Here is a 22,039-nt window from a genome sequence, read left to right on the forward strand (position 1 = left end):
CTCCCTCTCCCCAAGTAATATAAAAGCAACTTGAGGAGGAAACTTTTTAGGCATTAAGTGTACAGGTACGGATGAAATTTGTGGAATCCTGATAGACTGAAGGATGGTGCCTTAGCAGGATAAAAACAATTACTAAGCTACTTACTTCTGCCTGGATCCCTTATTCCTCCAAATAGCAAGTGAAGGGGCAGGGGGAGGGCAGGAAACAATCTTTCATCCCACCCAGCTGTTAAGTGGGTGGGGCTAGAGGAGATAGGGTTGAGTGGAGCTATGAAATAAATGTGGAAGCTACATAGATGGTTTGTATGGTAGCATTGTGTCATTCTGTGGTGGGACAACATGGTGGAGCCAAGTCCTCTTAATACAGTTATTAAAGGGACGCCTGGGTGGCTCCATCGCTAAGCGTCTGCCTTTGGCTCAGGTCATGGTCCTAGGGTCCTAGGATCGAGCCCCGAATCAGGCTCCCTGCTCAGCGGGAGGCCTGCTTCTCCTTCTCCTACTCCCCCTGCTTGTGTTTCCCCTCTTGCTGTGTCTCTCTTCTGTCGAATGAATAAAATCTTAAAAGAAAATAGTTATTAAAAATATCACACACCCTCTTAAGCTTACAGAATTGAAGATCATAACTATAATAGAAATTTATTTTGTGTTTATGTCCAGTAGATTTTAATTTACAGAAAGGATATTTTTGTAATTTAGTTGAGAATTTTTGGTTTCCAGTTTTGATTTGGAGATAAGGTGTTCAGCACATTAACTACATGAAAGGTAGTGTTCTCAATAGATTGTTTCAGAAGTTTGTTGTAAAATTGGTTGCATTTGTGCGTTTTCCCATAGAAATAATCTTAAATGAGTCTACGCTAGAACTTCTGAGCTGGTCTAACACAAGGTAGGACTTCTGACAGATGTTAGAGCAATTGTAGAGGGTTAATGTCAACAACACAGACAGACACACACATACATGCAAGCATGGGTAGAAGGAAGATCTGTGGTTTCCAAGGTCTCAATAATGGGGGGTGGTCAGATGACATAGACCAGTCAGAATGAAAATAGTGGTAGAGTAGGTTGGTTTCAGACTTCTTATAATTTGATGATACACATACTCACTATAGATTCTATTCTGGGAATTGCCAGTAGAGTACTGTTCTATGACTAAATTACCAGCTGAGAACCATGTCTTAACATTTTGAGCTAATGAGCTCTCTTCAATTTCTTATTAGAGGTTGAAAGATTTTTAACTTTAACATTTATGTATTTTACTGAATTTTGAGGCAAAACTTTGTGTGTGTGTGTTTTCCCTGTAACTAAATTTGGACTGTAAATGACACTAGGTTTATTGTGCCATGAAACTGATGTAGAAAAAAAATGTGTTTTTGAGGAGAATTTTAAGGTAGCATGATTATGGGTTAGGCTTGCCAGATGAGAGCATAGTGTTTTTTTTTTTTTTTTTTAAAGATTTTATTTATTTATTTGAGAGAGAGAGAATGAGAGATAGAGAGCACGAGAGGGAAGAGGGTCAGAGGGAGAAGCAGACTCCCTGCTGAGCAGGGAGCCCAATGTGGGACTCGATCCCGGGACTCCAGGATCATGACCTGAGCCGAAGGCAGTCGCTTAACCAACTGAGCCACCCAGGCGCCCGAGAGCATGGTGTTAAATGCAGACTGTTGGTCTCTACAGCAGTGCTTTGCAGACTTCAGGTTGAGGCCTATTAGTGGGTTTTGAAATCAATTTCATGGACTTGTAATAATTTCTAAAAAGTAGGAAAGAAAGAAGATAGCAGTACATTGCACTTAGCATGAATTTTAGGGGGGTTAAATTTTGTTTTATATGTATTGTGTATTGGATTGGGTTATAACATTTTTATTAGGAATTGTCAAAAATAGGAAAACACATGGGGGATGTGCAGTGTGGATGGGTCAAATCAAAGGTCTTTAAACATTGTGGTAGAGTGTGGAGCTCTTGGTCTGAGGACTCCGGGATCATGACCTGAGCTGGAAATCAGATGCTTAACCAACTGAGCCACCCAGGGGTGAGAAGGGAGGACTTTAAATGCGATTAAGTCCATGTGGCTTTTTCTTATCTTGGATTCATTTATTCTGTACTCCATACATGGAGTGTGGTTAGAGAGATCTGGGACCTGCTCCTTGAGAGGAGGTCATCATCTCTAAGAGAGAAACCAGGATGGGTTCCAAAAGAAGATAGTATTGTTTAGTGACTCTGCTCTAGGCCTTGAGGACATGTATATATATATCTTTCTTATATATATCTTAAAAGATATATATATATTTTAAAATAAAATAAAATACATATATTTTTTTTTGGTCTTGTCCATATGCATCATCAGAAATCAAGAGAGCCAAGATTTGGGCATGAGCCTGGGGGAAAGGGGGCCAAGGAGGCAGTTTGATTTGCTTTCAGTGTTGAAGGCTTTAGGCCAGACATACAGAATATCTTTTGATTTGTGCCTGGTGCAGTCCAGCTCTCCAGAGGTAGGATTATATATAGGGATTTGAGTTCAAAGTGATAACAAATATAATGATTAAGAATATGGGCTTTGGTGTCAGGCAGACATGGGTTTAAATCCTGGCATTTCCACTTACTAGATGTATCAGGATACAGTTAGGTTACTGCTTTTCCAACTGATGAAGGAGCTTTTCTTTCTTTCCTTTTCCTTTTTTTTTTTTTTTAAGATTTTATTTATTTATTTGCCAGAGAGACACAGCGAGAGCAGGAACACAAGCAGGGGGAGTGGGAGAGGGAGAAGCAGGCTTCCCGCTGAGCAGGGAGCCCGATGTGGGACTTGATCCCAGGACCCTGGGATCATGACCTGAGCCAAAGGCAGACGCTTAACGACTGAGCCACCCAGGCGCCCTTCTTTCCTTTTTCTTTAAAAATTTCCAATCCACTGTTGACTAATACTGTTGCAAAAAGTACTGCAAAATTTCAAAAAATGAAGATGCATTAAAAAAGGGAAATACAGCCCCAATTTTTTATTCAATCCAACAGACATAAACTTATTTTGCTATAAAAATTTTCATTCTGTGCTCTCAGTTTCTATACTTGACTGAAGTAAACTGATAAACAGTTCAGACTGGCTCACTGGTCCACACACCACACTTTATTTTTTTTTTAAAGATTTTATTTATTTATTTGAGAGAGAGAATGAGATAGAGCATGAGAGAGGGGAGGGTCAGAGGGAGAAGCAGACTCACTGCTGAGCAGGGAGCCCGATGCGGGACTCGATCCCAGGACTCCAGGATCATGACCTGAGCCGAAGGCAGTCGCTTAACCAACTGAGCCACCCAGGCACCCAACACATACCACACTTTAAATAGCACTGTGTTAGACTATGCTGCAGTAAGAAATAGCCCTAAAAAAATCTAAGTGAAGGTAGCTGAAGATGAGGTTTTGCCTATCATTCTAAAGTTTATGTACTTTATTTAGGCAAGTGTTTCTTAACTTCAAAAGGACTTGTAGGCTGAGGAGAATAAATAAGTATCTCCTGAGGCTGCAGAGTAAAGCCTGAAGTTGCTCCTGTTCACATTATTTTGAATTTTTATAAAAAAATCTTAAGTTATTCATGTGACATTTGCATTTTATTTGTTTGCCTTATATGCAGTATAAAGAAGCTTTCTTCCTCCTTCTTCCTCACCAGTCTGGAAGTAAAAATTGACTCTCCTGAAGAGGTGACATGTTAATTCTGTTCTGTGTACCTCTGGGGCCACAACTGAGTACTTGTGGTAGCTTCATTTGAGAAGCAAAAATTGACTCTCCTGAAGAGGTGACACGTTAATTCTGTTCTGTGTACCTCTGGGGCCACAACTGAGTACTTGTGGTAGCTTCATTTGAGAAGTGAGGCTCCAGGTCAGAATTTCTCAAACTTGGCACTATTGTAACTTGGAGTTTTGTAATTGTTTGGGGGGCTGTCCTTTGCATTGTACAATGTTTACCAGCATCCCTGGCCTCTACCCACTAGATGCCAATAGCGCTCCCCCCGTTGTGACAAAAAAAATGTTTGCAGACCTTGCCAAATGTCTTGGGGTGAGAGGGAGAGGAGAGAATCCCCCGCCAGATGATGGAGAAGCCTTTGAAGGATCATAGGAGATGGAGAAGAAAGAAGTCTTTCTTGGGACGCCTGGGTGGCTCAGTCGGTTAAGCGGCTGCCTTGGTTAAGCAGCTGCCTTCGGCCCGCGTCATGATCCCAGGGTCCTGGGATTGAGTCCCACATCGGGCTCCTTGCTTGGTGGGGGTGGGGAGCCTGCTTCTCCCTCTCTCTCCTTCTGCTTGTGCTCTCTCTGTCAAATAAATAAAATCTTTAAGAAAAAAAAAAGAAATCTTTCTTAACCATCTAGTCCATAATTCTTCCTCTTAGTGCTCTCACCATATTTCCCAAAATTGGGAATCAGAATCACCTAGGTAGCTTATGTGTGTGTGTATGGGTGTATGCATGTATGTATGTAAGTTTATCATTTAATTCATGAATTTTTGTAAAATGTGATCAGTAGTTAACTGGATGCATAACATTATGCTAGGTCAATATTTTCCAAAATATAATTGATAAACCTCATTTATGAGGGACAACCACAGCCTCTTGTTAAAAATGCAGATTAATTAGTTCCCATCACACATGCAGTGATTCAGTCTCTGAGAGGGGCCTAGGAATCTGCACTTTTAAATGCTTTCCAAATTAAGTAACTTTATTGAGGTATAGCTTTCATACAATAAAATGCACAGAGTTTAAGTGTTCAGTTCAGTGAATTTTGACAAATATATATACCTTGTAGCTTTTATTCCAATCAAGATAAAGAACATTTTTGGGGAACCTGGGTGCCTTAGTCTTTTAAGTGTCCGACTGTTGGTTTCAGCTCCAGTTATGATCGTGGGGTTGTGAGATCAAGCCCTGCCTAGGGCTCTGTGCTCAGCAGGGAGTCTGCTTGAGATTCTCTGCCTCTGCCCCCACCTCCACCCCCCCACCCCACGTGCTCTCTCTTTCTCTCTCAAATAATAATTTTTTTTTAAAGATAAATAACATTTCCATCACCCTAGAGTTTCTTGTGCCCCTGTGCAGTTATCCCTCTACTGCTCCAGGTAACCACTGGTCTGATTTCTAATGTCCATAGATGAATTTTTAAAAATTTTTTTAAAAAAGAAGCAGCTTCATTGAGATACAATTCACATGCAGTCGACTCATTTAAAGTGATTTTTCTGGGTAGCTTTTTAAAGTCTTTCCCCCTGAATCTCCGCCGCGAGTCGCTGCGGTTTCCTGCTTCAACAGAGCTTGGACGGAAGCCGGCGCTCATCCCCCACCCGGGCCGGCCATTCAGAGCCAGCCCTCCGCCATCTCTTTGTCGTGCCGTCGGACCGCTCCAAGGCCCTCGCCGCCGCCTTTTTTCAGCCGCCGCCATGACGACCGCGTCCCCCTCGCGGGTTCGCCAGAACTACCACCAGGACTCGGAGGCCGCCATCAGTCGCCAGATCAACCTGGAGCTCTACGCCTCCTACGTCTGCCTGTCCATGTTTCACTACTTTGACCGCGATGATGTGGCTTTGAAGAACTTTGCCAAATATTTTCTTCACCAGTCTCACGAGGAGAGGGAACATGCTGAGAAACTGATGAAGCTGCAGAACCAACGAGGTGGCCGAATCATCCTTCAGGATATCAAGAAACCAGACCGTGATGATTGGGAGAACGGGCTGAATGCAATGGAGTGTGCATTACATTTGGAAAAGAGCGTGAATCAGTCACTACTGGAACTGCACAAACTGGCCACTGATAAAAGTGACCCCCATTTGTGTGACTTCATTGAGACTCATTACCTGAATGAGCAGGTGAAATCCATCAAAGAATTGGGTGACTACGTAACCAACCTGCGCAAGATGGGGGCTCCCGAATCTGGCATGGCAGAGTATCTCTTTGACAAGCACACCTTGGGAAACAGTGATAGTGAAAGCTAAGCCTTAGGCTGTCTTCCCATAGCCACAAGGGTGACTTCCCTGGTCACCAAGGCAGTGCATGGGGGTTACCTTTACCTTTTCTATAAGTTGTACCAAAACATCTACTTAACTTCTTTCATTTGTACCATTCTTCAAATAATTTGGTACCCCCCCAAAAAAGTCTTTCCCCCTAACTTCTTTATTGTGACAGATTTGAAATATGAAGAAAACATGAAACAATAGTAAAATTGTTATCTTGGTACTTTTAAAAGCATACAGATTGTAGTAGTCTTCCAGAGTTTCATAAACAGTAGGCTTGGGATGAGGCCCTGATTGTTTTTCACAATGATTAAAACCATTTTTTCCAGTGTTACTTTGTAAAATATGTTTGAAATATTCCTGCAGTGGCAATTTGAGATTTTTGTAAATGTAACAAATACTTGACTGCCAGCAAAGTGTCAGACACTGCAAAATAGTAGCAATCAAGAAAGCTATGGCCCATGGCTTTATGGATGTTAACATAGTGTTTGTGTTTTCATTTCTGAAAATGCTTTTTATCCTATGGGGGAGTTTATATTTGTCAAGTAAGTAATACATTCACTTTGTTCGGAATTCGGAAGGTTAAAAAGAGATATGTAGTGAAATCTTTCTACTCCTATTCTCAAGTAACCCAGTTTCCTCCTCAGGCAACCTTTTTTAACAATTTCTTCTGGAGGTGATTTTTACATATGCTAGCAAAAAAACATACATTCTTCCTTGCCCAACACATGGTAGCATCAGACACACTTTCTTCCTCACCTTTGATTTTTTTCCACTTAGTCTCTTAGGATATTCCATATCAGAACATGAAGAGCATTCTTTTTCTTTTATACAGCTGTATAATTCCATTATAGGTAGGCTATGATGTAACATGTCCCTTTCTGATAAGACATTCATTTTTAGTATTTTGCTATTGTAAACCATAACATGGTGAGTAACTTGGGACATTGATTATTTCACATGTGTTAGTATATCAGAACTCTTGAACCCTTTGAACAAGACATTATTAACTAAAGTTGTAGTATTGATGTTAAGTCATTACCAGCTTAGCACTTCAGCACTCAAGTTCATTCATTTAACAAACATGTCTTGTGCCTTGTGCTGTGTGGTGGGCACTGGGGATACTGAGTTAAATGCCGTGACAGTCGAAATAGAAGGTGATTAAGAGCTTAGGTTCTGGAGTTAGACCTGGATTCACATGTCTAAATCTTAACTGAATCTTGGGCAAATAACAGAATTTTGTTTCCTTCTCTGTAAAGTGGGAATCATAAAGTTACTGGATAATTAAATGAGATGATAATGTGGCAGGTTCTTAGCCTCATATATTGAGGAGATGTTAGCTTTTTTTTTTTAGATTTTATTTATTTATTTGACAGAGACACAGCAAGAGAGGGAACACAAGCAGGAGGAGTGGGAGAGGGAGAAGCAGGCCTCCTGCAGCGGAGGGAGCCTCATGCGGGGCCCAATCCCAGGACCCTGGATCATGACCTGAGCCGAAGGCAGCCTAACGGCTGAGCCACCCAGGTGCCCCAAGAGCAGATGTTAGCTTTAAAAAAAAAAATTATCATGGGGAGCCTGGGTGGCCTAGTTAGTTGAGCATCCAGCTCTTAGTTTCCACTCGGTTGTGGCCTTAGGGTCATGGGATCGGGCCCCACATTGGGCTCTGTGCTGATCTCCAAGTCTACTTGAGATTCTCTCCTTCTCCCTGCCCCTCCCGCTTGTGCTCTTCTTCTCTCTCTTTCTCTAAAAGAAATGAATAAATCTTTAAAAAAAAAAGTTATCAGACTATATGGTAAGTGACCATTTACTTTTCTGCCTTCATTTTTAAGTTCTTAAAGTCAAGGACTGTGTTTTGTTCACTTTTCCCTACCTGGCATTTACTTAGTAAATCATTTGTGATATGATTTTAAGGTATATAGAGTATACAGTGGAAATACAGAGCAGGATACCTTTTCTGAACTGGAAAAGGTAAATCTTTAAGGGTAGATAAGAGTGATCAGGCAGAGGAGGAGGAAGGATACTTATTCTAGGCTGAGAAGTCATGGTAATTTATGAGGCTAGACAGGTAAGTAGAGATTTGGTGTCCTGTGCTGAGGATTTTTAAAAAAATCTTTATTGAAGGATTTTAAAAGGGGAAGAATAGCAACCATGAACATCATGATGATAATTCCAGTAGGGATAGCTAGAACACCAGGGTGGGGCCAGCGAATTGAGGGCGGTTAACAAAGCAGTCCTAGGACTAAAAGATGAAGGACAAGGGTGCCTGGGTGACTCAGTCGGTTAAGCATCTGCCATTGGCTTGGGTCATGATCCCAGAGTCCTGGGATCAAGCCCCATGTTGGCATGTTGGGCTCCCTGCTCAGTGGGGAATCTGCTTCTCCCTCTACTCCCCCTCCCCGCTCATGCTCACTCTCAGATGGATAAATAAAATCTTTAAAAAATATATAAAAAAGATGAAGGACAGAACTAGGGTAGTGGCAAGGAACATGAAGTGAAGGGGATGGTTGTGAGGGGATGTAGGTGGGGAGTAATGAACCCAGAATATCTGAACTTGAGTAAATGGGTGATTAGTAGGTATCATATATTGAAATAGGTAATTTAAAGCATGATATTGAGAGGCCTGGAGAACATCTAAGTATGCATGTCTGGTAGTCTTAATACTAGGAGAGACATTTAGGATGGAAAATAAAAATTTAAGATTATTGTGAATTTATTCACTTCTGCTTTGAATTTTTACATTTACTAACTGAATCCACCATATTGATCAAAAGCTATACTATAGTTGGGTCGGTAAATTTGTTGGTACCTTTTTTTTTTTTTTTTTTTTTTTTTTAAGAGTTGGGGAGAGGGGCAGAGGGAAAGGGAGAGAGAGAGTGTCTTAAGCAGGCTCCACGGCCGGTGGAGTACTATTGCAGGGCTGGCTCTTAAAACCCTGAGATCATGACCTGAGCCGAAATCAAGAGTTGGACGCTTAACCAACTGAGCTACCCAGGTGCTCCTGTTGATACTATTTTTTTAAGACTTTGTATTTGTGGTTTGGTGAGAAGAGTTGAAGGAAATTGGAATAAAATGATTTGTGTGAAACCTCAGTGTCCTTCAAAGTCAGACAGACTGGGGTCACCAATTTCTTAAGTAATACTAGGATGTTTACTTATTTAAAATTTCTACTGATACATTTCATAGCAGTAGCTCTTTCACACTAAGGGTCACACTAGTGTTTCTTTACATGAATAACATTTTGTATCCTTAATGTTCAAATGTTCATACAGATTGTAATTAGAGTTCTTTTCTTTTTGAGGAAGATTTTGGTGTGTATTGTTAATTATAGAAAATACTGTAAATACTTGGCGTGAGATCATTATTTGTGTAAGAGGAGGCAGAATCCTCAGAGTAATTTTATCTTAGTGCGTTCTGTTAATGCTGTTATTAAAGTAACCAGGGTAATATGTGTAGTGTTGTAAAAATTTGTTACATGTAGCATTCTGGCATGTCAGGTGATCTATACAAGGAAATTTTTTTCAGTAATGAATGAACCATTTTTAATTTTAAAAAGTTTTAATAGGGCGCCTGGGTGGCTCAGTTGGCTAAGCGACTGCCTTCGGCTCAGGTCATGATCCTGGAGTCCCGGGATTGAGTCCCACATCCGGCTCCCTGCTCAGCGGGGACTCTGCTTCTCCCTCTGACCCTCTCCCCTCTCGTGCTCTCTCTCATTCTCTCTCTCAAATAAATAAATAAAATCTTTAAAAAAAAAGTTTTAATAGATATGCTTAGTTTTATGATGAATTCAAACAAATTTACCAGGAGGAAAAAAGCCATTAAATTATTTCAATGCTGAAGGTTAATTTGTGTTCTTTCTTAATTAAATATTTTTTCCATGGTTGTAATTACTGGTGTATTAGTGGTTAGTGGTTCTTCACTCTGGTTTGACATTGAAAACACTTCCAATGCTTAATACCCTTGGAAGCTTATTAGTTCACTAAGTGTGAGGTGGGGCTCAGAAATTTGCATTTTAAGTATTTTAGATAATTTTGATGAACAACCAGAGTTCATAAACTGGTGTGAATTATATATTATGAGGTAATATAACTAAAAGTACTCTGTAAACTCTTAAATTTTTACACAAAACCAGGATATTATTCACTTAATACCTAATATAGTTTTTGGTATATTAATCTATATGCAGGTTATTTTAATATGTATATAGTGTTACAATGTTGATACCCTGATTTGCGTAGCCATTTTATTATTTTGAGATTTTGTAGTTTCAATATTTTAGAATTGTAAGTAGTGTTTGAAAGAGTATTCTTAAACCTCTTCTGCCTTCCCATTATTTTCCTGGGGTATTTGTTAGTTTAGTTCCTTAAACTTGTTTCAATTTACATTTCTTATGTTTTGGAGAGAGAGATTTGTTATGTATAAACTGATTAGCTTCCCTATTTTCAGTGGAATATACTGAACTTGTTAAAGTCACCATTAGGAACATTTGATTTTATGCTCTGAGTTATGGGGCTATTAAATAATGCAGTATGGGAGTAGTTTTTGTTTTTTAACAATGTATAGCTTTTCATATATTTCTGCTTTCATGGATGTACCTACCTTCTTCTGTCCTTGAAGTCTGTAGCTATCTAGCTTACTGTTACAAATCTCTGTGTTAGTTGCTCAGTTTTTATTTCTTCATTCATTTCTTTATTGAAGGTCTGCTATCTGTTAAGCATTAAGTTAGATTTCCATTTCTGGTTCCCAGCTATAATCTGTAGAATTAATATGCTGAGTGAAAAGGAAAGAAATTTAAGTGGAAATGATTCCTGTTCCGTGGATGTATAAAATAATGTGCAAATAGAAAAGAACTGCAAAAGTTCTTTATATACTCACTATAATTTGCGAAGACCTTAGTTCTCAAAGGATGGCTTGTAGTCTTAGTTTTCTTGTTGCTGAGAAGGGTGAATTGAGTAAACATTTCTCTAGTGTAAGTTTGGAGACATGAGAACTTGGCATGAAGGGATGAAATTAATGATCCTAGATAGAGCTGTAGTATGTCCTGTCTTGGAATTTGTCTTAGAATATTAAAGTTGGTCTAATACAGTACAACTAGGAGTTACTTTATGAGATGCTAAATTCAGCTGTGAGCCAGAAAGATAACTGGAATGACTTAACTGGCAAGCGGACCCATCAAAAATACTTAAGTTTGTGTTTGACCATGGTGCTGTGCTGTTATAATGATGATTATACAGATGTAATTTTTTTTTTTTGGAATAACTTTCGACTTGTTGAAAAGTTGCAGCCCCTAACTTACTGAAAGTTAAATATTTGGTCAACATGGAGGAAATGCAGAAATAATGCCATAAACACACAAATACAACATGTTATATGAGGTAAATGCACCATCAACATTAGTGCTGGCCAGGACTAAGGGAGTTAAGAGAGGAATTTTATGCTTGATGGAAACATCTTTAATTGGAATCTTTGTTCAGAGTTTTTGGGTAGGGCTGGGAGATTCCATTGTTTTTTAATTGAAGGATGGGTGTTCTAAGTATAGTTCGTCATTAGTGGAGTCCATATAACAAATTATCAGCACAATTCTTATCCCCTTCTTCTAGGCTGAGGCCCAGGTATCTGTTTTTATCAAGCTCCCCAGATGCTTCAGATTACAGCCAAGTTTGGGAATCATTTATCTGCAAGATAAAAGTCCAGAGGCCTTAATAATAGCTGTCATCTATTGCACAACTGCTACAATGACCACCATTTATTATACTCATTATATGTGAAGTACCAAATATTTCATGTATACCTTGCAGTAACTTCATAAAGATGTTATCCTGGTCTAAGGCTCAGAAAGATTATGTAATTTACCCTCCAGGGTGTAGTTCTAAGTTACAACAGATACTGGAAATCAGATTTCTAGCTATATTTATACTGCCTTATTATTCTATGTGTTCTACCATTAAAAACTTAGGCACTTGGTTGGACTTTTTCTTCTACCCGGGTTGAGTAATATTCTTTATATTTTTGCCTCTGCTTATGCTGTTCTTACCTACCTTGAAGTCCCATCCATCCATTAAGGAAGGTCCAGCTCAAAACTACTCATTCAGGGAGATTTTTCCCAGTTATCTGTCTTTGATGATCCTTCCCTTTCATTGAACTCCTAGAAGATATGTTTTTAGTAGGTAATAGCACAGTCAATTTTTTATGTATTATCAGTTATTGTTCATGTTTAATATTATAAATATTGTTGGGGTAGTGTTTGCAATATTGTGATGTGTGGCATGCTTTTTTGAGCTCCCTACCACTCTCTAGCTTTATTGTGTATATAGTACTGGCCTTGAATAGAATTTTTTTTTATAATGAAGTATAAGTTGAAGGCCTTGGTTATGGCTTAAAATAGAATTTACAGTTTTGAGATATCAAATTATTTTGGTTACTTCGGTAGCTCACTAAGGCAGGCTTTTAAAATCTTTGGTTGTAGAGTAAATTTAACAGATATATTTATAATTTATGAATAATTCAACAGTAATACAATTTGGTTGGTAATACAGTTTTTAAAAAGATTTATTTATTTGAGAGAGAGAGAGAGACCGTGGTGGGGGAAGGGCAGAGGGAGAGGGAGAGAGAGAATCTCAAGCAGACTTCCCACTGAGCATGGAGCCAGCAGACTCAAGGCTTGATCCCACAACCCTGAGATCATGACCTGAGCTGAAATCAGGAGTCTGATGGTCAACCAACTGAGCCACCTAGGCACCCCTGCAATACAATTTTTTTTAAAAGCACTTTCTTAGGAACTATATTACTCTGCTAGGGCTATCATACCACAGATTGGGTGAATATCACAGATTGGGTGGCTTAAACAGACTTTTATTTTCTCACAGTTCTGGAGGCTGGAAGTCCAAGGTCACGGTGTGAGCAGGTTTGGTTTCTTGTGAAGGTTCTTCCTGGCCTGCAGACAGCTGCTTTCTCAGTGTGTCCTCACATGGCCTTTCCTTTGTTCATGAAGAGAGAGATGCCTTAGGTATTTCTTTCTCTTTTTATAAGGGCACCAGTTGAATGTGATTGGGGCTCTACTGTAAGGACCTCCTTTAACTTCGATTACCTCTTTAAATGCCCTGTCTTCAAATATAGTAGTCACATTGTAGTTAGAGCTTCAGCATATTAACACAATTCAGTCCATAAGAGGAATCGAATTTCTTTTTTTTTTTTTTTAAGATTTTTTATTTATTTATTTGAGAGAGAGAGAGAATGAGAGATAGAGAGCACGAGAGGGAAGAGTGTCAGAGGGAGAAGCAGACTCCCCACCAAGCAGGGAGCCCGATGTGGGACTCGATCCTGGGACTCTGGGATCATGACCTGAGCCGAAGGCAGTCGCTTAACCAACTGAGCCACCCAGGCGCCCGAGGAATCGAATTTCTATTTTCGTATATGGTTTGTAATGTAGATGAGCTATAGAAAGTTTTTAAAAAAATGGATAATATTTTTATTGATTTCTTTTTATTAGGTAAGCAATACTAGGATGAATATCAGTTAAACATTTTATGAGTCATGGGATTCGGTATTCTGACAGGAAATGGCTTTGATGTCTTTTAAGAAGCTAGTTTGGGAGATACATACTGAAATAATTTGAATTCTTTGATGAAATTGCTATGTTGTGTTCAGAATGAATTCTAGTAAAATACAGAGTTTGTGTGTGTGTATATGTGTCTCTGTCATGAGTGTACAAAAGCACAATAGTGACTGATTAAAATGGAATAAAGTTAATCTTTTGAAAATTTTGACTTTTGTTATTTTTTGATATTTTTATAAGATCTCAGGATTGGAAGATGTATCAAGTTATTTAATCTAATTATGCAGAAAGTGCTCCAATTTCCTCTGCAGCATACCTGTCAAGTGGCTGTCTAACCCTGCCCTGTCCAATACTGTAACCATGAACATACATGGCTGCTGAGCACTTGAATTTGTCTAGTCTGAATTGAGATTTGGTATAAAGGTAAAATACACAAAGGATTTTGAAAATACTTACTTTGAAAAAAAGAATATAACGTCTTATTTTTATATGGATTATATTTTGAAATAATGTTTTGAGTATACTGAGTTAAAATATATTATTACCATTAATTTTACTTTTATCTTTTTTTAAATGTGGCTACTGGAAAATTTAAAATTGAATGTGTGGTTTGTGTTGTATTTCTAATGGATGGAGCTGGTTTAGCCTGTGTTAGAAACTCACTACCTTCTGAGGAAGCACATTTTATCTTTGAATAGCTGTCACCATTAATTTTTTCTTCCTATTTTTGTATATATCACAAGTCTGTCTTTTATATTTGTATTCAGAAGTTCTCTTTTACTCCTTGAGACTAAAAAGTCTAACTTTTTTTAATATTATTATTTAATAGTCTGAGTACAGCTTTCTCTGAGTCTTTTGTAGAGACTTTTAGTCTTTACATTTTCTTTATGACAGGATTTTATATCTCCAGCCATTGTTGTTACTCCCCTCTGAACTGTCTTCATTTGGTACATATCCCTGCTTGTGAAACTTATCTTTTGATAAGAACTGAATATCTTTTGATCTTAAAATTACAGATCAGAATAAATCTTTTGTACATGCTGTGTAAACCTGTTAATGAGTTAAACTACCTTTTAGGGTGACTTTTAGTTTCTTATTGACCTATGGAGCATAATGTCAACTAAGATTTTTCTACCTTTTCCTCCTGCTCTACTGTTTTATCTTGCTTCTTCAACACTTTTTTTTTTTTTTTTTAAGAGGAGCTTGTTGATTGATAGATGAAATGTGTTCCACCACTGGCTTCTTATTTTTGCAGTTCCATTTTATAGTTCTGAACTAATCTGAGACTTTGTCTTCAGATTCCAGTTCAGGGTGGTGAAAAAGGACATGGTTTGTATCCGTATATTTCCATATTAAATTTCATTTGGATTTTGAGTGTCATATAAAGTATTTGTTATCTTTTTCAGCTTTTATCATATGCAGGTTTGACAAGTGTTAGCATTATGTTTTCATCAAGGGGTAGACTAATGTTATCTGGGCTTAATTAAGGATGGATCCTTGTGGTGTATAATTATGGAAGTTGACATACTTCTGGTCCGCTATTAATCCACCTTATTTTATTAGTATTCCAGCCTTTGTTTCTCTGCCTTGCTGAAGTTCACGTCGTGATTGAAATCTTGCAAGAATTATCTCCTATAATTTCTTCTTTTGCAGTCTAATGAACTTGTCAGAAATGGAAAATAAAAAACATTTGACTTACCTATTAAAAATAAAAATCCATACTGACTGTGGTTAACATTATTTCATTTTCTTTCTGTGTGATCCTTTTGTTTTTTGTTTTAATGGAAATGCTTCAAGTTCTTTAATAATAACTTGGAAAATAGTAGTATAAAACCAAATTACTTCCAAGTCCAGTTAGCAAAATACAACCTATGTTAAAATTTGGATATGTTTTCTTTTTGGCTTTTTTCTTTGTAAACTTTAAAAAGCTGTAATGATGGTGGCACATGATTACATTTCTTTTGGATAAATACTTAAGCTAAGTCAGTGGTAGATCTGTGCTTAACTTTTAAAGAAATTGCCAAACTGTTTCCCAACATAGTTGTAACATTTTACGTTCCCATCAACAGTGTATAAGAATAGTTGCCTTACAGGGGCGCCTGGGTGGCTCAGTTGTTAAACGTCTGCTTTTGGCTCGGGTCATGGTCCCAGGGTCGTGGGATCGAGCCCCGCATCGGGCTCCCTGCTTAGTGGGAAGTCTGCTTCTCCCTCTCCCACTACCCCTGCTTGTGTTCGCTCTCTGGCTGTCTCTCTCTCTGTCAAGTAAATAGATAAAATCTTAAAAAAAAAAAATAGTTTCTTTACATACTCTGCAACACTTGGGATGGTCACTCTCATTAATTTTAGTCATTCTAGTAGAATTGGAAATACTTCATTGTGATTTTAATTTGCATTTTCCTACTGATTCATTGAAGGTCTTATGTGCTTATTTGCCATCCATAGGTCTTTGGAGGTCTGTTACAATCTTTGGTCCATGGTCTATTTTTTATACTACTCTTACTGAGTTGTATATTTTAGACACTAGTCCTTTGTTGAACTATTCAGATAACTTATTTCTCATTATACTTTTTATCCACTGTCAATTTTTGCCTGTCACAGTTATTACTGTGCTGCTGGCTTTAATATTTTTTTTCCATTATGCTACATTTTTTAATTGGAATTCTTTTGTAAGAAAGAGCTATTGTGTCTCATGTTCATTTATTCAGTTATTTATTTATATTGGTTTGGACATATGAAATTAACTTTATCAGTTTTGTTGCTCAGATTGTCCTGGATTTCACCATTGGTAGCTCTTTCAAGTTGGCTCCTATTCATCTCAACATGCCTTATCAGTTTTTGGGAGCACTTCCTTACTTTCTGGTTCATCTTGTATTTTTCCTCCCTAAGTCCTGGAATCAGTCATTTTTCCAAAGAGTACCAAGTTACTTTTATTTGAGAATAGTATTTGGAAACCAAGATTTGAGCACTGGAAGTGTTCATTGCTCTTAGGGTGTCATTGCTTCTAGGTGTTTGGAGCAGATAGGTCTAGGAAATTGTATATTTATATACATTTACACATCCATATTTTACATATGTGTATTTATAAATGTATGTGTATATGTATATTAAAAACCATGAATTCATACTGATAAACCAATTCTTTTATAATTCTGAACTAATCTGATACTTTGTCTTCAGATTCCACAAACCCTGCACTAACATAAGGTTCAGTCTAGCCTTTTTCCCCCCCTTATTTGTGACTCCTTTCTCCAGCATCGAACAGCCTGGCCCTCATCCACGATTTATTACATATTTGTACGTATCTGGTATATATATATATAACTGTAGTTTCAGAATTGCTGTTATAGATATACTTACTTAGTAGACTAGTATTTGTGTATACTTCTTTTTGTCTTTAAACTCTGCAGTCAAAATACTGTTTTCCAGGGGCGCCTGGGTGGCTCAGTCGGTTAAGCGGCTCCCTTTGGCTCAGGTCATAATCCCAGGGTCCTGGGATCGAGTCCCGCATCGGGCTCCTTGCTCGGCGGGCAGCCTGCTTCTCCCTCTCCCTCTGCCTGCCTCTCCGCCTGCTTGTTCTCTCTCTGTATCTCTCTGCCAAATAAATAAATAAAATCTTTAAAAAAAATACTGTTTTCCAAAGATACTTGTGTTTTTCCTTCCTTACCATGTTCAGTGGAGTTATTCGTTTGAAATACAGTTTGTTTCATTTGTTACTGTTTCAAGTCCATTTTGAGCTCTTCTCACATCTTGGCTGATTTTTTTTTTTTAAGATTTTATTTATTCATTTGAGACAGATAAGAGAGAGAGAGAGCATGAGCAGGGGGAGAGGCAGAGGGAGAGGGAGAAGCAGGCTCCCCGCTGAGCCAGGAGCCTGATGTGGGGCTCGATCCAGGACTCTGGGATCGTGACCTGCGCCGAAGGCAGACGCTTAACCACCTGAGCCACCCAGGCGCCCTGATTTGGGTTATTTTTTATTGGGATATTTGAAACATTACTATGGTGTTAATAGTCAGCTCTATAAAACAGTACGTCCAGAAGTATCCATTCCACCTCTCATCTCTTTTACCCTATTCTCCTTCCCCCCATCACTTTTCCACCCATCTGTATGGGTAACCAGTGTTACTAGTTTCTGGTTTAGTTTCTTCCTATCTTTTTACATGAAGGAGATACACGTAAGAAAGGAAATACACAAGCTATGTGTGAAAGGTAGTGAATTGTAGATACTACATACCTGCTATAACAGCTTTATTGAGATGTAATTCACATGTGCCATAAAATTCACCCCCTTTAAATTGTACAGTTCTGTTGTTTTTGGTATATTCATAGAGTCGTGCAGCAATCCCACTGTCTAATTTTAGGACATTTTCATCAGAGAAAGAAACCCTGTACCTATTAGTAATTACTACTCCATTCCTTCCACTTCCCAGGTTTTGGCAACCATTAATCCGTTTTCCATCTCTATAGATTTGCCTGTTGTGAGCATTTCATATAAATGGAATCATACAGTATTTGGTGTTTTGTGACTAGCTTCTTTAGCATGATGTTTTCAAGATGCATCCATGCTGTATTAGTACTTTGTTCCTTTTTTTTGTTGAACAGTATTTCATTATATAGATAATACTACATTTTGTTTATCCATTCACCCATTGGTGGGTATTTGTGTTCTTTCTCCTTTTTGGCTATTGTGAATAATGCTGTTGTACACATTTAAGTACAAGATTTTGTGTGGACTTATTCTTTTGGTTCTCTTGGATATATACCTAGGAGTGGAATTGCTGGATCAAAGGGTATCTGTATGTTAACTTTCTGAAGAACTACCAGACTCTTTGCCAAAGTATCTGTGGTATATTACATTCCCACCAGCAATGTATGAGGTTTTCAGTTTCTCCACATCTGTCTACACTTGACATTGTCTTTTTAAATTATCTTAGTAGCTGTGAGGTGCTGTCATTGTGGTTTTATTTTATGTTTCTCTAATGACTAATGATGTTAAGGATCTTCTTATGTGCTTATTGGCAACTTCTATAAATCTTCTTTGGAAGAATGTCTATTTGAATGCCTTACCCAATTTTTAATCAGGTTATTTGCCTTTTTAGTTGTAAGAATTCTTTACATATTCTGGATATAAGTCCAGAATAGACTGGATAGATGATTTGCAAATATTTTCTGCCATTCCCATGGGTTGTCTTCATTTTCTTAACAGTATTCTGTGAAGCACAATGTTTTTAATTTTGTGAAAATCCAGTTTACCTTTTTTTATTGATGTATTTTTGGTGTCATATTTAAGAAACCATTCCTAATTCAAGGTCATGAAGATTTTCAACTGTTTTCTTCTAAGAGTTTTATAGATCTAGATCTTACAAATATTTAGGTCTTTGATCCATTTTGAATTAACTTTTGTACATGGTGTGAGGTGGGTAACTATTTTCTTTCTTTTGTATATGAATATCCAGTAGTCCTAGCATCTTTTATTGAAAAAAACTTTCCTACTAAGTTGTCTTGGCAACCTTGTAGAATAGTTGACCATAAAATGTAAGGGTGTATTTCCACCATTGATTTGTATGTCTCTCTTTACAGTTGTACCACACTGTTTTGATGACTATAACTTTGTAAATGAGTTTTGAAACTAGGAATGTGACTCCTCTAGCTTTGTATGGTTTCAAGATTGTTTAGCTGTTTGTCTCTTGAATTTCCACATGAATTAGTGAGTTAGTTTGCTAGTTTGTGCCAAGAAGCCAACTGGGACATTCAGTGTGGGGAGTATTGCCATCTGAACAAAATTGTCTTCTAATCTATGAATGCAGAATAGCTTTCATTTACTTAGATCTTTAGTTTTTTGATGTGTTTTGTAGTTTTCAGTGTGTAATATTTGCCCTTTTATTAGATTTATTTCTAAGTATTTTATTTTTTGATGGTATTACAAATGAATTTTTTTTAGTTTCATTTTAGGTTGTTTTTTGTTAGCATACAAAAATGTAAGTTTTTGTTGATCTTGTTTTCTGCAACTTTATTAGTTCATGGTGTGTGTTTGTGTGTGTGTGTGTGTGTGTTTTGGTGGATTTGCTAAGGTATTTTATTTAAGATCATGTCATCTGTGAATAGAGATAGTTTTACTTCTTTCCAACTTGGTTGCCTTTTATTTTGTTTTCTTGCCAAGTACCTTGGCTTGAATCTCCAGAACAGTGTTAAGTAGAAGTGGCACTAGACATCATTGTCTTGTTCCTGAAGAGTGGAAGCATTTAAGTCTTTCACCACTCAGTATGATATTAGCTGTGGGTTTTTCTTAGACATGCTTTATGAGGTTGAGGAAGTTCCCTTTTATGCCTTGTTTGGTAAGTGTGTTTATCATGAAAGGGTGTTGGATTTTTTTGTCAAGTGCTTTTTCTGTGTCTATTGGAGATGATCATGTGGTTTTTTTTTTTATTGTTGTTATTGCTTTACTTAATATGGTGTATTACATTGGTTAATTTTCATATGTGGAACCAATCAGTGGATGAATTCCACTGGTCATGGTGTATACTCTTTTTTTATATTGCTGGTTTGGGTTTGCCAGTATTTTGTTGATGGTTTTTGCATGTATATAAAAGGCATTTGTCTGTTGTTGTTTTTTGATGTGTTTGTCTGATTTGGTATCAGGGTAAAACAGGGTCATGTTTTGTCCTCTTCTGTTTCTTGGATTAGTTTGTGAAAGATTGAGCAGTCTTTAAACATTGGGTGGAATTCACTAGTGGAACCATTTGGACTTGGGCTTTTCTTTGTGGGAAGGTTTTTGATTACTAATGTAATTTATTTATTTTTTAAAATAAGATTTTATTTATTTATTTGAGAGGGGGTGGGGGGGAAGCAGACTCCTCACTGAGCAGGGAGCCCGATGCGGGGCTTGGTCCTGGGACTCCAGGATCATGACCTGAGCTGAAGGCAGATGCTTAACGACTGAGCCACCCAGGTGCCCTGTCTTTATTTTTTATAGGACTTGAGATTTTTTTCTTCTTGAGACAGTTTAGGGTAGTTCGTGTCTTTGTAGGAATTTTTTCATTTCTCTAGGTTATTCACTTTGTTGGTATACACTTGTTCATAGGTTTTATCTTTATAATCTTTTTTGTTTCTGTAAGGTTAATAGTGATTTGCCCTCTTTCATTCTGAATTTCATTATTGAGTGTTTTCTGTTGTTTTCTTGATTAGTCTTTGCTAAGGTTTGTCAGATTTTCATCTTTTCAATGAACCAACTTATGGTTTGGTTAATTTTTTCTGTATTATGTTTGTTACATATTTTATTTATTGCTGCTCTAGTCTTCATTTCTGTTTGGTTTGCATCTAGTTTGCTCTTTTTTTTAGTTTCTTGAGGTTAAGCATTTGGTAATTGATTTGAGATCTTTTCTCTTTAGCATAGGCATTTATAGCTATAATTTTTTCTCTAAGCCCTGAATTAGCTGCATTCAATAAGTTTTGGTATGTTGTGCTTTTTTAAAATAGTACTATTATTAATCTCAAATTTTATAGTTCCCTTTCTGATTTCTTCTTTGACCTGTTGGTCAGAGTGTAATGTTTAACTTCCACAGCTGTCACTTTTTCAAATTTCCTTCTGTTATTTATAATTTCATTCTTCGGTAGATGAAGAATAGCCACAATAGCTGATTTCAACCCTTTAAAATTGAGACTAAGATGTTTAATATATGGTCCTGGAGAACATTTCATGTGCACTTGAGAAGAATGTATTTTGCTGGTTTCAGATGCAATGTTCTACATATGTTAAGTCTAGTTGCTATGTTCAAGTCTTCTGTTTCCTTATTTACCTTCTTTGTAGTTGTTTAACCCATTTTTGGAAAGTGAGGTATTGAAGTCAGGCTATTATTGTTGAATTGTCTTATTTTTCCCTTTCATTCTCTCAGTTTTTGTGTATTTTGGGGCTCTGTTTTTAGGGGCATATATGTTTATAATTGTTATACCTTCTTGATAAATTGATGTTTTAATCAGTATTAAGTATCCTCGTCTGTGGTAACAATTCCGTCTTAATGTCTGTGTTGGAGCCACTCCAGCTCTTTTTTTATTTTTTAAATTCTTTTTATTTCAAGGTAGTTGTGTCTGTGATTCTAAAAAGTGTTTCTTGTGGGCACCATATAATTGGATCATGGTTTTTAATCTACTCAGCCAATATTTGCCTTTTTATTGAATATTTAATCCTTAGACTGGTTAATGTTATTTTGATCTGTCTTCAGATTTGCTGCTTCTTCTGCTAGCTCTGATATGTTATTGAACCTCTCTACTGAAGTTTCATTTCAGTTGTATTTTCCAACTTGAGAATATTTAGTTCTTTTTAATACTTTTTTTTAAAGATTTTATATATTTATTTGACAGATACAGATGAGGCATAGTGAGAGAGAGAACACAAGCAGGGGGAGTGGGAGAGGGAGAAGCAGGCTTCCTGCTGAGCAGGGAGCCCGATGCGGGGCTCGATCCCAGGACCCTGGGACCATGACCTGAGCCGAAGGCAGATGCTTAACAACTGAGCCACCCAGGTGC

At 37.6% G+C, this 22,039-nt stretch overlaps 1 protein-coding gene and 1 pseudogene across 1 annotated transcript in view; both read left to right on the plus strand.

Moving 5' to 3' along the window:
- Positions 1-22,039, plus strand: part of SEPTIN7 (septin 7) — a 110,380-nt gene that overhangs the window by 1,286 nt on the left and 87,055 nt on the right. The window lies entirely within an intron of this gene.
- LOC112825277 (ferritin heavy chain pseudogene) lies at positions 5,383-6,067 on the plus strand (annotated as a pseudogene).

Source organism: Callorhinus ursinus, unplaced genomic scaffold (assembly GCF_003265705.2).
Source record: "Callorhinus ursinus isolate GAN/ISIS: 27379988/994484 unplaced genomic scaffold, GSC_fseal_2.0 scaffold12, whole genome shotgun sequence".
In the NCBI taxonomy this organism is placed as follows: Eukaryota; Metazoa; Chordata; class Mammalia; order Carnivora; family Otariidae; genus Callorhinus; species Callorhinus ursinus.